The following is a 17,223-nucleotide window of genomic DNA, read 5'->3' as shown; positions in this document are numbered from 1 at the left end:
CCACTGAAGAGTGGTTTCAGAGAATTTGTTTTTATTTAATTTCATGATTTAAATTCTTAAAGTCAGGGAATACATTAATCAGTACTCTAACTGACCTTGACAAATTGACGTCAAATTGGCCCGAGTTTTTCCAAGGCTTGGACAGCAATTAGGAAGTCCTTGTTTGTGTTTGAACAGGCTGCACAATGTTGTGTGAGCCCAGTTGTGCAAGTGCACAGTTACACAGCATTGCCAGCACCCTTCCTTACAGACACAGGATGCTCTCAGCACTGGTAATGAGAGGCAGAAACACAGTTTTTGGACAGGGATTTTATTTAGTTAACAGTCTCGTCACTCTTTCTACTATACAGGATGTTACACAGTTTCTTATTTCAATAGAGCAAGTTTGGAATTGTCTTGATTACAGCAGCCTCCGATGAACTCTAGAAAAAGGTAGACACAGACAAATAGGTTATAATAATAATATTGTAACTCTAGGTCCCTGAACCACCAGCCACTCTCTGTCTCTCCTCCTTAAAAAGACTCGCTTGTCACTTTTTGAACTCCATGCAGATTTGCTCTTGTTGCTGAAATGCTGATGTTTGTATCTTCAAAATCACCAGTTTGTTAATGATATGATGTAATGAAAAAACACCTGTATATGTTTTAAAGATCCTATGCTAACTGATCTGTTGCTTTTGCACATTTCTCTCCTACACTACAAACCCAGATGGAACAATTTTCAAATATGGTAGAAATGTACTATCCTTCAGTTATTCAAGTACCACAATGTGACCTTTTTATATATACAAAATGTAACATTGTATAATTACTTTTCAATCTGAAATACCATACATAATGTATGGGTTATTGTTCCCAAATCAAGCACTATATCTGATATCAATAACAATAATTCAAGTATTTTCCTATGAGCTAAATAAGAATGTTTGCAGCATTACATTGTTCTTGACTTTACACAATAACTAATTTCAAACTCTGAACTTAAAACCTGCTATGCAGTTCATGGTGTTTTTCACCAATACACCTCTTGCTGTGAAAATGAGAATTGTGGGTAAGGGTGGTTGTCTGACTCAGATAGAGCTGTCATGGAACTCGTGTAAGTAAACTACATTCAATATTATTAAATAATAATACTTAGTCTTAATAACTTTTAATTCGACTTACCTTACTTCCCTTTTTGACTTCCTATGTAATTCACAGGTTGGTATGCTAGTGCACCTACAGCTGAAACTGAAAAGAAGAGCATTTAAAGCAGATGAGGGTGGGATCAATACAGCACTAGACTGACACAGACACAACGGGTGACTTTCTTAATGCTGGAGAGATGGTGTGTATAGAGTTTCCAAATAGATACATAAACCACAGACTCAGCTTTTATTACTCTGTATTTTTCAGACATTGTATATATTTGTAGGGCTGCCTGTTAAAAGAGCTCTTTATCATTTCTGTTTAGAATGTCATCTTCACATTTCCAGTAGTCATTTTGCACAAGTCTACATTGCTTTCTTAGTTAAATATTCCACTGTTAATCAGTCTATTGTGACACAATACACCGTTATTGATGATGAATTGTCATAGGTTTCACTTACTGCTGTAGAGTGCGCCAATGATGAACAGTATGATCATAGTCTTCATGGTGCCTCTGGGTTCAGTGTTGTCCTGCTGAGGAGCAGAGGGATTGTGTTTTAATAGTTTGCATATTTCTTTAACAAAGCAGCTGAGGCATGGCCTGTTATCATAGTGTGATCATTTCATATATTTAAATGCTGTGTAGTTAGTCTATTGAGTGAATGGATGCTGATCTGTTAAGATGCAGCCAAAATGTTGCAATGGACAAATTGCCTTTCATTTCTCCTTAGTAATTGTTTTATTGGCCTAAGACGTTTAGATGGAGTGTGGCTTGTTTGTCTTGGATCAATATCAGAGGAAGTAATAATTGCTGAATAAAGTCCTGCTTTCTAGTGACCCCTATACATATAACCCACAGCGGCCATCCTCTGAAATCAACTGGGTAAATGACCACAATACCTTACTAATACGAACTCAGTTGATTGAAAATGTCGAGGCACAAAATATGTAAAATAATACAATTAGAAGTTAAATGCCACCTGCTCCTACAATTCAGAGCCCATGCACAGCTAGGTTTTATGTAATTGTGATTGAACTAATCCTTGAATAGTATGCAGAAATGTACTACCTGTGTGGCTTATCGAGCTTCAGTTATGCAGACGTTCAATAGTGGGGAGGGCTGGCAGACTGCGTGGACTTGAAAACTTGGTTGCCAAGCTTCCAAGTTTTTGGTGGAGAAGTTCTGGTCCTGATATCCTCCTGGATTTCCACTCAAAATTGCTGGTCCCTTACCATGGCTTTTTTATGTTTTAGACGAGTTTCTAATGTCTTTCTCTCCAAGTTGCTGATTGGTTGGTTCGGGTGTCATACAATTTAAATATCCTAATGTGCACTCTTCACACTAAACAAACTAATAATATAACAGAAAATAATGATAAGTAATATAACATGTATTATTATTATTATTATTATTATTATTATTATTATTATTATTATTATTATTTGTATTGCTGTTTTTGGTATTCATTTATTTTCTTTGCATATTCTATGTAGAATATTGTCAGAATATTGTTAATATTAGACTTACTGTATGACTTATGTATTTATTAGCAGACACCCTTGTCCAGGGCGACTTACAAAATACAAGAGCAATACAGAGTGCAGTAATACAGTACAGTTCAAGGCATAATGCAATTTACTAATTCCAATTTACACAAGTACATAGGAGATTTACAGTCAACAATATATGAGTCTCACATCCTAGATTGTAAAAAATAAATACATGATTTATAAATTAAATGTTGTTTTCAGGGCCGTTGCTACGCAGGGGCACTGGGGGGCAATGCCCGTCCAATGTGAAGCTGGTGCCCACCAGTTTGATAATTCATAAACCGTTGATATGCTAAATGATGTATTGCACTTTTAGTGTCAATTGCAAACGAACTGAAAACAGCTCTAACTGGGGATGATCCCGTGGTTAGTTCGGAGCTCTGTACTAACCTTGCAAGTTTGTTGACTATGTGATATAGGCTGTTCATATTCTGTTATAATGTGCAAACTTTGAGCACTTTAGCCCATGGCTTTCTGAGAATCTTCTGAATCTGCAGATTCTGGCCAGAATTCTGAAAGTCTGCGACTTGTGAACGCACCCATAGAAAACAGTTCAGATTATTGTATGTATTGATTGGTCTTTTGTCCTTTTTGATATCATTCTGGATTCAAAATACATCTATGTATCTTCCAAGGGAAGAATATTCGAGGCGGCCACCATCAGCCCCAACAGATTGTGAAAATTCACCAGTCGGAGAGTCGATGCCCTTCTGAATGACGCCAGGCATTTCTCCAATGACTCGATTCTGTCTCTGGACAGGTAGGCAAGCATTTTTTGAGAGTCCAGCTTCATTCCCAAGAAGCCCACCGTCTGTGTGGGTTCGAGGGAGCTTTTCTCTCAATGAACTGAGTCTGCGCACACCAGCCAGTCGTCCAGGTAGTTCAGGATCCTTATCCCCTTTGTCCTGAGGGGGGCCAAGGCTGTGTCCATGTACAGTGCATCCGGAAAGTATTCAATCAAAGAGTTCAATCTTTGTTTCTCATGGTCTGAGAGTCCTTCAGGTGCCTTTTGGCAAACTCCAGGTGCCTTTTACTGAGGAGTGGCTTCCGTCTGGCCATTCTACCATACAGGCCTGATTGGTGCAGTGCTGCAGAGATGGTTGTTCTTCTGGAAGGTCTCCTCTCTCCACAGAGACACGCTGGAGCTCTGTCAGAATGACCATCGGGTTTTTGGTCACCTCCCTGACTAAGGCCCTTCTCCACCGATCGCTCAGTTTGGCCGGGCGGCCAGCTCTAGGAAGAGTCCTGGTGGGGATTCTACAGAAGAGCCTTGGAGCCATGTGAATGAAAAAACAACTTTTAAAGTTGACTTTTCGACATTTGGACTTGAAATTGACTTTAAAACACACAATTTCATCTTTGGACCTGTACTGTGTTAGTACTTGTAAATGGTGAGCTCATCGGAGTTGTACACCTTGTGGATAAATTACATTTAGAATCTGCCTTATTGTATCCTGTGTCACAATAACCCTCTTTGATTTGCAAAAACCACCGATAACCCTGCAGCTGTCTGGATTTCTCACTTTAATTTTGTATAAACATCATCACTTGACCCAAGTCCCAATGCAGTTTTCTCCTGTTTCTCTGGCAAACTGTCTTCGGTGTTCTTTTTTTTTTATTACAATTCTATACATTTCGCATTCGATTTTTTAATTTTTGATCTCAACATCAATTTTTTCTCGTTTTTGTTTGTTTACAATATTTTTTTTTTTGAATGCGATACTTATGGCGCTAATTTGAGCGGGTACAGTGCTCTCGCTTTAACATTATTTTCTTTCAGGTTTTTTGTTTTAATTTTGATATAATTCTTTTTGTTTACAATTGTATACATGTTGATTTCGATTGTTTTCTTTTTGTTTTCAACATACATTTTTTCTCAACTTTATTTTTCTCGTTTACAATATATTTTGGTTTGAATTCGTTACATATGGTGCTAATTTGTGCCCATATGCGACTCCTTGCTTTGAGCGCTGAAGGGTTTTCAGTTGAGATAAACTGTTACAGTATAATGTTTTCTGTCTATATTTCAACATTTGTTTATGCATTTATTAATTTCAACATTATATAAGTTAATTAAATAAGTTACTTATTTATTTGATAGATTTCGATGGGTTCAGCGCTACAATTTGATGACTTCCTGCTTTTAACCTTGCTTGGCATGATTGTAATGAAGAGCATTTTGAAACGCACTGTGAAGAAGCAAGAGAAGACTCGGAGATGTTCTCCTATTGGTATTTATACAGCTCAATCAAATGTGAATTCAGAATTCATTGAAGGATTGTGTGATTTCACAGAAGTACCAGCTGACCTACATTGTTAAAGTTTATGTAATTGCCTCGCTTTGTAACCTGCTATTTATATTCAATGTGGCGGATTTATATTCATTTGTCTGAAAGTTTCATTTAAGCCTTGTTTCAAGTCACCTAATCTATGTTGATAGAAAATGTGTGGTTTTCATACTTTTTAAATGAACAATTGAAACAACCAAAATGTTTATAGGCAACATTCAAAACACAGAACCACAGAGCATGGGAGCCATATGCAACTAATGTGAATGTGTGTCTACTGTAAATTAAAGACAAATACAGTAATCAGCACTCTAACAGTGTGAATTTGACAAAGTACATATATGACGTCAAATTGGCCCGAGTTTTTCCAAGGCTTGGACAGCAATTAGGAAGTCCTTGTTTGTGTTTGAACAGGCTGCACAATGTTGTGTGAGCCCAGTTGTGCAAGTGCACAGTTACACAGCATTGCCAGCACCCTTCCTTACAGACACAGGATGCTCTCGGCACTGGTAATGAGAGGCAGAAACACAGCTTTGTGGACAGGGATTTTATTTAGTTAATGCTCTCATCACTCTTTCTACTATACAGACTGTTACACAGTTTCTTATTTCAATAGAGCGAGGCGGGAATGGTCTTGATTACAGCAGCCTCCGATGAACTCTAGAAAAAGGAAGAGGCAGACAAATAGGTTATAATAATAATATTGTAAACTCTAGGTCCCTGAACCACCAGCCACTCTCTGTCTCTCCTCCTTAAAAAGACTCGCTTGTCACTTTTTGAACTCCATGCAGATCTGTTCTTGTTGCTGAAATGCTAATTTTTGTATCTTCAAAATCACCAGATTGTTAATGATAGGATGTGAAAAAAAAACACCTATATATGTTTTTAAGATCCTATGCTAACTGATCTGTTGCTTTTGCACATTTCTCTGTTGCACTACAAACCCAGATGGATCAATTTTCAAGTATGGTAGAAATGTACTATCCTTCAGTTATTCAAGTACCAAAATGTGACCTTTTTATATATACAAAATGTAACATTGTATAATTACTTTTCAATCTGAAATACCATACATAATGTATGGGTTATTGTTCCCAAATCAAGCACTATATCTGATATCAATAACAATAATTCAAGTATTTTCCTATGAGCTAAATAAGAATGTTTGTAGCATTACATTGTTCTTGACTTTACACAATAACTAATTTCAAACTCTGAACTTAAAACCTGCTATGCAGTTCATGTGGTTTTTTACCAATACACCTCTTGCTGTGAAAATGAGAATTGTGGGTAATGGCTTTTTGTATATAGCTGTAGGAACCACTGTTAAAGTTGTCTGATGCTGATGGAGCTGTCATGGAACTTGTGTAAGTAAACTACATTCAATATTATTAATTAATAATACTTAGTAAATATTGAATTCGACTTACCTTACTTCCCTTTTTGATTTCCCATGAAACTGACAGGTTGGTAGGCCAGTGCACATACAGCTGAAACTGAAAAGAAGAGCATTTAAAGCAGATGAGGAGATGTTGTGCATAGAGTTACCAAATAGATACATAAACCACAGACTCGGCTTTTATTACTCTGTATTTCTCAGACATTGTATATATTTGTAGGGCAGCCTGTTATAAGAGCTCTTTATCATTTCTGTTTAAAATGTCATCTTCACATTTCCAGTAGTCATTTTGGACAAGTCTACATTGCTTTCTTCGTTAAATATTCCACTGTTAAGCAGTCTATGGTGGCCCAATACAAAGTTATTGATGATGAATTGTCATAGGTTTCACTTACTGCTGTAGAGCGTGGCAATGACGAACAGAATGATCATAGTCTTCATGGTGCCTCTGGGTTCAGTGTTGTCCTGCTGAGGAGCAGAGGGATTGTGTTTTAATAGTTTGCATGTTTAATTAACAAGGCAGCTGATTCATGGCCTGTTATCATAGTGTGATCATTTCATATATTTAAATGCTGTGTAGTTAGTCTATTGAGTGAATGGATGCTGATCTGTTAAGATGCATCCAAAATATTGCAATGGACAAATTGCCTTTCATTTCTCCTTAGTAATTGTTTTATTGGCCTAAGACCATTAGATGGAGTGTGGCTTGTTTGTCTTGGATCAATATCAGAGGAAGTAATAATTGCTGAATAAAGTCCTGCTTTCTAGTGACCCCTATACATATAACCCACAGCGGCCATCCTCTGAATCATCTGGGTAAATGACCACAATACCTTCCTAATACAAACTCAGTTGATTGAAAATGTCGAGGCACAAAATATGTAAAATAATACAATTAAAAGTTAAATTCCACCTGTTCCTACAATTCAGAGCCCATGCACTACTAGGTTTTATGTAATTGTGATTTATGTAATCCTTGAATAGTATGCAGAAATGTATTACCTGTGTAGCTTCAGTTATGCAGACGTTCAATAGTGGGGAGGGCTGGCAGACTGTGTGGATTTGGGGACTTGGTTGCCAAGCTTCCAGGTTTTTGGTGGAGAAGTTCTGGTCCTGATATCCTCCTGGATTTCCACTCCAAATTGCTGGTCCCTAACCACGGCTTTTATATGTTTTAGACGAGTTTCTAATGTCTTTCCCTCCAAATTGCTGATTGGTTGGTTCAGGTGTCATACAATTTAAATATCCTATTGTTGGGTTTTCTGCCCCCCTCCACCCTAATAATGTGTATTGGAAAGTTGCTGCCTCCATGAGTTTTAGATAGTTTCACAAAATGTGTTTTACATGGATTATTGTCTGTGTATGAATGTGGTGTGGTTAGTATTCACATTTATGAGATCCTTAAGTTATCCCCTTTAATTTGATATTAAACAAGGTGGCATGTTTTGTCCTCATTGGAGTAAGAGCACTTGTTTCAATATAGGTTCTTGTGTACTGTTGGTCAACGATTTTTTGTATATAGCTGTGGGAAACCCTGAAACATTATGTTTAAGATATGGGCAAAGGGACTTCATTTCCCAAAGAAACCTCCAGGATTTAAAACACCCATTTTAACACACCAGGTCAGAGCTTCCCACATTTTCATAGCAAGAGACGTATTAGACTTGTATTTTGTATTTTGGAACAACTGGTTTACTGCTGGTCTGACCACCTTGATCAGCTCTTGCTGGTTTGTCCACCTTGTGACCTGCTCTTGCTGGTCTGACTAGCTCTTGCTGGTTTGACCACTTTGTGACCACCTTTTGACCAGAAACACACATACATATACTATAGATACTAAAGATATTTTTAGGTCTTCATTTCAAATTCTAAATATGAAATATTACTGATATGGACTGAAAAGCTAGAAAATGTATCAAAGATACAGCACAATTTGTATTGATTAATCCTACGGATAAGTTATCAGGACCCTTAAAGATAAATGTAGTATTTACATGTGATATTTTATTTGAGTAGCTATGACATGCTTTATAAAAAAATAAAAAAAACAATTGAAATACAAAAACAAATGTACAATAATTAGACCAGATATAAACGTCTATTACAAAAAAAAAAAACGACGTGAAATTATAGGTAACAAGCAATAAAACCAATTCAAACATAAAAGCTCTGCCCAGTATGTTATAGTAACTTATATGGTGCAATGTAATACATTTAATTAAAAATAACAAGACCAGTCTTTGGTCCACAGTTATATTTTTTGTTAATGTCCATGTTTTGTTTTTGTAAGATATCTTGCAATTTTGGAAAATCTTGATTTTATTTCAGCCTCTTCAATGTTTTTCTTGCTGAGCCAATCTATGTAGCAGTCTGTTAAAATCAGACGATGAATACAATTATATAAATAAGGAAGTAATCTTTATTTGAATGTAGGGCTGGGCGATATGGCCAAAAATGTTATCACGATAAAATATTTCATATCAGTCCATATCGATAATTTTCACGATGAATGTCAAATCATTATTCCTTTCAAGTTAAAAGGCTGATTTTTGCTCCTGAGTGAAAGTTGAAGAAACCAGACAGTTAATTGTGGTTTTAAACTATTCTTTATGGTCAGAACATGACAAACACTTGCCAAACAGTGGATCATTTCACAAATCTGAGGTTCAAAAAAATTATGATAAACAAAAAACATAGAAATATGCATCAGTAAAATTAAGTAAAATCCATTTCAGTCCTTTTTCCTCAATAAAATAAATATCTGCAGTCTGATGTATAACAGCCCAGCGGAGACAATCAGCATCAAGGCGAACACAATTTAGTTAACGTGTGTCCTTTTACAAGTTAAATGAATGAATAAATACCTACAGCAGATCTGGGTTTCCCTCTAAAATATTAAGGACTGGTTCATGTTTTAGGGGGGCTTCAGCCCCGAATGTTTTATGAATGTCCCCTGATCTCAAATTATTTCTGCTGGCGGTGCTTTCTCTCACACATTCACACACAGTTGGTTCTTTTTGTCGAGATATTAAAATGATATTCGGAGCTGCACTCAAAAGCTGCAGCGCCGGCAAATATGACTGGCGAGCCGCTGGACTGGTTTATAAATGTGTCCATAAACGCCATGACTGAAGTGTGCACACTTTAAACCTGCTATATTGTATCTGGATTAATCGCGAAACGTGTGTATTGTGTTTCAACTGTAACTTGCCCTGGTTAAGGGCGTCTCCTAAGCAAATTAAAATAATACGCTCAAAAGTGTCGTTTGGAGTTACAAATCTGTAGTAAGAGTAATAAGTTAAGGGAGTCAAGTTATGCCGTTTAAAATACATATCTACTAGCACATATCTTGATGATGATTGCAATAATAACAATAATAATAATAATAAATAGCAAATATTTTATTGTTGCACTTGGAGATGTTTTCTTACAGTAACGTAATGCTTGTCTGAATATAATGTTGTCTATACACGTTTAGCTCTTCCTAATCTCTCTTAACAAAAACTTTTATTTATTACGCTGTTTACAATCATGTACAGCAGAATTAATAAAATAGACACACAAGTCGTCTCCACATCAGGCTGTATCGCTCGTAGTGTTGTTTTCGGTCTTTGTTTTTAAAACGAAACAAACCAAACCCACAATCGCTCTGCTCCTCCACAACAAATGATCTTCCGACACGGCCGGGTTTCACAGAGGGCTCTGGCTGAGCCAGGGGTCCGAGAGGCGCAGTGTTTCAGGCTGCTCCTCTCCGCGGGCTACTGTCACTCCTCCGCACGCTGCTGCTGTGTCATAGAGGTGAACTGGACTGCTGTACCGAATTATCGACATTATATTTATATCGTTATCGAGATAAGTAATTACCCCGATAATTATTGTTATCGATTTATCGGCCAGCCCTATTTGATTTTTAATCTAGTCGCACTTTTTCTGATTATCTCTTGGTGGGATCAAAGTGAATCAATAGCATTTAAGTAAGCAAAGTATATTATACTAGGCAATGCTATGCATAACACGTGTGCTGTATTGAAATAATCCTGACATTGTATTGTGGAACATAATATTGGAATAACAATTTACACCTTTGTTGTATGATATGCTATCAATGGTATGTTATTGGTATTTTGTAATATTAAGATACATAAAATACTGTTATGTACTTTCTTTCAGTGCTCTGTATTTATGTGGAGTTAGGGGACTCTCGGAGCAGTAATTAGTGATTTTAAAGCCTTTCCCCACACATTACCTCCAATGTGAATAGAAGTAAAGACATGACATGCACATTTCAATTTATGGAAGACAATATCACAGTAAGTTTGTTCTTGGACTCAATATACATTTTTATTTACCTACACCAGAAAAGTGTTAATTATCAAAATTAAAATCATTTATACAAATGATTAAAGCAGCACTGGAACTGGGCCCCATTCCTCGTCACTGGTTTAAGTAATTCAGTCTAGTCAGCCGTAGTCAGTTAATCCAATAATTTAAATCAGGCTCTGCTATGGTAATTTACTCATCTGGACTTTAAGCTTGCTTTGAGGAATGGAAAATCCTGACTTCTGTCATCTGGCTAACTGGAAGGGGCACTGCTGCTGGAGGAGGCTGGTTTATAGTGATTTATTTTTTGCTGCTGACATACTGCTGTGGGAAGAATTAAATGACCAAATGTGCACTCTTCACACTAAACAAACTAATAATATAACAGAAAATAATGATAAGTAATATAACATGTATTATTATTATTATTATTATTATTATTATTATTATTATTATTATTATTATTATTATTATTATTATTATTGCTGTTTTTGGTATTCATTTATTTTCTTTGCATATTCTATGTAGAATATTGTCAGAATATTGTTAATATTAGACTTACTGTATGACTTATGTATTTATTAGCAGACACCCTTGTCCAGGGCGACTTACAAAATACAAGAGCAATACAGAGTGCAGTAATACAGTACAGTTCAAGGCATAATGCAATTTACTAATTCCAATTTACACAAGTACATAGGAGATTTACAGTCAACAATATATGAGTCTCACATCCTAGATTGTAAAAAATAAATACATGATTTATAAATTAAATGTTGTTTTCAGGGCCGTTGCTACGCAGGGGCACTGGGGGGCAATGCCCGTCCAATGTGAAGCTGGTGCCCACCAGTTTGATAATTCATAAACCGTTGATATGCTAAATGATGTATTGCACTTTTAGTGTCAATTGCAAACGAACTGAAAACAGCTCTAACTGGGGATGATCCCGTGGTTAGTTCGGAGCTCTGTACTAACCTTGCAAGTTTGTTGACTATGTGATATAGGCTGTTCATATTCTGTTATAATGTGCAAACTTTGAGCACTTTAGCCCATGGCTTTCTGAGAATCTTCTGAATCTGCAGATTCTGGCCAGAATTCTGAAAGTCTGCGACTTGTGAACGCACCCATAGAAAACAGTTCAGATTATTGTATGTATTGATTGGTCTTTTGTCCTTTTTGATATCATTCTGGATTCAAAATACATCTATGTATCTTCCAAGGGAAGAATATTCGAGGCGGCCACCATCAGCCCCAACAGATTGTGAAAATTCACCAGTCGGAGAGTCGATGCCCTTCTGAATGACGCCAGGCATTTCTCCAATGACTCGATTCTGTCTCTGGACAGGTAGGCAAGCATTTTTTGAGAGTCCAGCTTCATTCCCAAGAAGCCCACCGTCTGTGTGGGTTCGAGGGAGCTTTTCTCTCAATGAACTGAGTCTGCGCACACCAGCCAGTCGTCCAGGTAGTTCAGGATCCTTATCCCCTTTGTCCTGAGGGGGGCCAAGGCTGTGTCCATGTACAGTGCATCCGGAAAGTATTCAATCAAAGAGTTCAATCTTTGTTTCTCATGGTCTGAGAGTCCTTCAGGTGCCTTTTGGCAAACTCCAGGTGCCTTTTACTGAGGAGTGGCTTCCGTCTGGCCATTCTACCATACAGGCCTGATTGGTGCAGTGCTGCAGAGATGGTTGTTCTTCTGGAAGGTCTCCTCTCTCCACAGAGACACGCTGGAGCTCTGTCAGAATGACCATCGGGTTTTTGGTCACCTCCCTGACTAAGGCCCTTCTCCACCGATCGCTCAGTTTGGCCGGGCGGCCAGCTCTAGGAAGAGTCCTGGTGGGGATTCTACAGAAGAGCCTTGGAGCCATGTGAATGAAAAAACAACTTTTAAAGTTGACTTTTCGACATTTGGACTTGAAATTGACTTTAAAACACACAATTTCATCTTTGGACCTGTACTGTGTTAGTACTTGTAAATGGTGAGCTCATCGGAGTTGTACACCTTGTGGATAAATTACATTTAGAATCTGCCTTATTGTATCCTGTGTCACAATAACCCTCTTTGATTTGCAAAAACCACCGATAACCCTGCAGCTGTCTGGATTTCTCACTTTAATTTTGTATAAACATCATCACTTGACCCAAGTCCCAATGCAGTTTTCTCCTGTTTCTCTGGCAAACTGTCTTCGGTGTTCTTTTTTTTTTATTACAATTCTATACATTTCGCATTCGATTTTTTAATTTTTGATCTCAACATCAATTTTTTCTCGTTTTTTTTTTTGTTTACAATATTTTTTTTTTTGAATGCGATACTTATGGCGCTAATTTGAGCGCGTACAGTGCTCTCGCTTTAACATTATTTTCTTTCAGGTTTTTTGTTTTAATTTTGATATAATTCTTTTTGTTTACAATTGTATACATGTTGATTTCGATTGTTTTCTTTTTGTTTTCAACATACATTTTTTCTCAACTTTATTTTTCTCGTTTACAATATATTTTGGTTTGAATTCGTTACATATGGTGCTAATTTGTGCCCATATGCGACTCCTTGCTTTGAGCGCTGAAGGGTTTTCAGTTGAGATAAACTGTTACAGTATAATGTTTTCTGTCTATATTTCAACATTTGTTTATGCATTTATTAATTTCAACATTATATAAGTTAATTAAATAAGTTACTTATTTATTTGATAGATTTCGATGGGTTCAGCGCTACAATTTGATGACTTCCTGCTTTTAACCTTGCTTGGCATGATTGTAATGAAGAGCATTTTGAAACGCACTGTGAAGAAGCAAGAGAAGACTCGGAGATGTTCTCCTATTGGTATTTATACAGCTCAATCAAATGTGAATTCAGAATTCATTGAAGGATTGTGTGATTTCACAGAAGTACCAGCTGACCTACATTGTTAAAGTTTATGTAATTGCCTCGCTTTGTAACCTGCTATTTATATTCAATGTGGCGGATTTATATTCATTTGTCTGAAAGTTTCATTTAAGCCTTGTTTCAAGTCACCTAATCTATGTTGATAGAAAATGTGTGGTTTTCATACTTTTTAAATGAACAATTGAAACAACCAAAATGTTTATAGGCAACATTCAAAACACAGAACCACAGAGCATGGGAGCCATATGCAACTAATGTGAATGTGTGTCTACTGTAAATTAAAGACAAATACAGTAATCAGCACTCTAACAGTGTGAATTTGACAAAGTACATATATGACGTCAAATTGGCCCGAGTTTTTCCAAGGCTTGGACAGCAATTAGGAAGTCCTTGTTTGTGTTTGAACAGGCTGCACAATGTTGTGTGAGCCCAGTTGTGCAAGTGCACAGTTACACAGCATTGCCAGCACCCTTCCTTACAGACACAGGATGCTCTCGGCACTGGTAATGAGAGGCAGAAACACAGCTTTGTGGACAGGGATTTTATTTAGTTAATGCTCTCATCACTCTTTCTACTATACAGACTGTTACACAGTTTCTTATTTCAATAGAGCGAGGCGGGAATGGTCTTGATTACAGCAGCCTCCGATGAACTCTAGAAAAAGGAAGAGGCAGACAAATAGGTTATAATAATAATATTGTAAACTCTAGGTCCCTGAACCACCAGCCACTCTCTGTCTCTCCTCCTTAAAAAGACTCGCTTGTCACTTTTTGAACTCCATGCAGATCTGTTCTTGTTGCTGAAATGCTAATTTTTGTATCTTCAAAATCACCAGATTGTTAATGATAGGATGTGAAAAAAAAACACCTATATATGTTTTTAAGATCCTATGCTAACTGATCTGTTGCTTTTGCACATTTCTCTGTTGCACTACAAACCCAGATGGATCAATTTTCAAGTATGGTAGAAATGTACTATCCTTCAGTTATTCAAGTACCAAAATGTGACCTTTTTATATATACAAAATGTAACATTGTATAATTACTTTTCAATCTGAAATACCATACATAATGTATGGGTTATTGTTCCCAAATCAAGCACTATATCTGATATCAATAACAATAATTCAAGTATTTTCCTATGAGCTAAATAAGAATGTTTGTAGCATTACATTGTTCTTGACTTTACACAATAACTAATTTCAAACTCTGAACTTAAAACCTGCTATGCAGTTCATGTGGTTTTTTACCAATACACCTCTTGCTGTGAAAATGAGAATTGTGGGTAATGGCTTTTTGTATATAGCTGTAGGAACCACTGTTAAAGTTGTCTGATGCTGATGGAGCTGTCATGGAACTTGTGTAAGTAAACTACATTCAATATTATTAATTAATAATACTTAGTAAATATTGAATTCGACTTACCTTACTTCCCTTTTTGATTTCCCATGAAACTGACAGGTTGGTAGGCCAGTGCACATACAGCTGAAACTGAAAAGAAGAGCATTTAAAGCAGATGAGGAGATGTTGTGCATAGAGTTACCAAATAGATACATAAACCACAGACTCGGCTTTTATTACTCTGTATTTCTCAGACATTGTATATATTTGTAGGGCAGCCTGTTATAAGAGCTCTTTATCATTTCTGTTTAAAATGTCATCTTCACATTTCCAGTAGTCATTTTGGACAAGTCTACATTGCTTTCTTCGTTAAATATTCCACTGTTAAGCAGTCTATGGTGGCCCAATACAAAGTTATTGATGATGAATTGTCATAGGTTTCACTTACTGCTGTAGAGCGTGGCAATGACGAACAGAATGATCATAGTCTTCATGGTGCCTCTGGGTTCAGTGTTGTCCTGCTGAGGAGCAGAGGGATTGTGTTTTAATAGTTTGCATGTTTAATTAACAAGGCAGCTGATTCATGGCCTGTTATCATAGTGTGATCATTTCATATATTTAAATGCTGTGTAGTTAGTCTATTGAGTGAATGGATGCTGATCTGTTAAGATGCATCCAAAATATTGCAATGGACAAATTGCCTTTCATTTCTCCTTAGTAATTGTTTTATTGGCCTAAGACCATTAGATGGAGTGTGGCTTGTTTGTCTTGGATCAATATCAGAGGAAGTAATAATTGCTGAATAAAGTCCTGCTTTCTAGTGACCCCTATACATATAACCCACAGCGGCCATCCTCTGAATCATCTGGGTAAATGACCACAATACCTTCCTAATACAAACTCAGTTGATTGAAAATGTCGAGGCACAAAATATGTAAAATAATACAATTAAAAGTTAAATTCCACCTGTTCCTACAATTCAGAGCCCATGCACTACTAGGTTTTATGTAATTGTGATTTATGTAATCCTTGAATAGTATGCAGAAATGTATTACCTGTGTAGCTTCAGTTATGCAGACGTTCAATAGTGGGGAGGGCTGGCAGACTGTGTGGATTTGGGGACTTGGTTGCCAAGCTTCCAGGTTTTTGGTGGAGAAGTTCTGGTCCTGATATCCTCCTGGATTTTCACTCCAAATTGCTGGTCCCTAACCACGGCTTTTATATGTTTTAGACGAGTTTCTAATGTCTTTCCCTCCAAATTGCTGATTGGTTGGTTCAGGTGTCATACAATTTAAATATCCTATTGTTGGGTTTTCTGCCCCCCTCCACCCTAATAATGTGTATTGGAAAGTTGCTGCCTCCATGAGTTTTAGATAGTTTCACAAAATGTGTTTTACATGGATAATTGTCTGTGTATGAATGTGGTGTGGTTAGTATTCACATTTATGAGATCCTTAAGTTATCCCCTTTAATTTGATATTAAACAAGGTGGCATGTTTTGTCCTCATTGGAGTAAGAGCACTTGTTTCAATATAGGTTCTTGTGTACTGTTGGTCAACGATTTTTTGTATATAGCTGTGGGAAACCCTGAAACATTATGTTTAAGATATGGGCAAAGGGACTTCATTTCCCAAAGAAACCTCCAGGATTTAAAACACCCATTTTAACACACCAGGTCAGAGCTTCCCACATTTTCATAGCAAGAGACGTATTAGACTTGTATTTTGTATTTTGGAACAACTGGTTTACTGCTGGTCTGACCACCTTGATCAGCTCTTGCTGGTTTGTCCACCTTGTGACCTGCTCTTGCTGGTCTGACTAGCTCTTGCTGGTTTGACCACTTTGTGACCACCTTTTGACCAGAAACACACATACATATACTATAGATACTAAAGATATTTTTAGGTCTTCATTTCAAATTCTAAATATGAAATATTACTGATATGGACTGAAAAGCTAGAAAATGTATCAAAGATACAGCACAATTTGTATTGATTAATCCTACGGATAAGTTATCAGGACCCTTAAAGATAAATGTAGTATTTACATGTGATATTTTATTTGAGTAGCTATGACATGCTTTATAAAAAAATAAAAAAAACAATTGAAATACAAAAACAAATGTACAATAATTAGACCAGATATAAACGTCTATTACAAAAAAAAAAAAACGACGTGAAATTATAGGTAACAAGCAATAAAACCAATTCAAACATAAAAGCTCTGCCCAGTATGTTATAGTAACTTATATGGTGCAATGTAATACATTTAATTAAAAATAACAAGACCAGTCTTTGGTCCACAGTTATATTTTTT

At 36.6% G+C, this 17,223-nt stretch overlaps 2 long non-coding RNA genes across 2 annotated transcripts; both read right to left on the bottom strand.

The window, feature by feature from the left end:
- Positions 1-5,499: 5,499 nt before the first annotated feature.
- LOC136771577 (uncharacterized) lies at positions 5,500-7,522 on the bottom strand. The gene is made up of 4 exons (XR_010822344.1): positions 7,369-7,522; positions 6,762-6,834; positions 6,398-6,463; positions 5,500-5,627 (listed from the first exon to the last, which is right to left on the bottom strand). It is a non-coding gene; the product is annotated as an uncharacterized LOC136771577 (long non-coding RNA).
- Positions 7,523-14,093: 6,571 nt separating this feature from the next.
- LOC136771585 (uncharacterized) lies at positions 14,094-16,092 on the bottom strand. Its single transcript, XR_010822345.1, has 4 exons — positions 15,963-16,092; positions 15,356-15,428; positions 14,992-15,057; positions 14,094-14,221 (listed from the first exon to the last, which is right to left on the bottom strand). It is a non-coding gene; the product is annotated as an uncharacterized LOC136771585 (long non-coding RNA).
- Between the last annotated feature and the right edge of the window lie 1,131 nt (positions 16,093-17,223).

The sequence above is a fragment of the Amia ocellicauda genome, chromosome 15 (genome assembly GCF_036373705.1).
Source record: "Amia ocellicauda isolate fAmiCal2 chromosome 15, fAmiCal2.hap1, whole genome shotgun sequence".
In the NCBI taxonomy this organism is placed as follows: Eukaryota; Metazoa; Chordata; class Actinopteri; order Amiiformes; family Amiidae; genus Amia; species Amia ocellicauda.
Note: the sequence above shows the minus strand (reverse complement) of the source record. Positions and strands in the feature narration are given on the sequence as shown.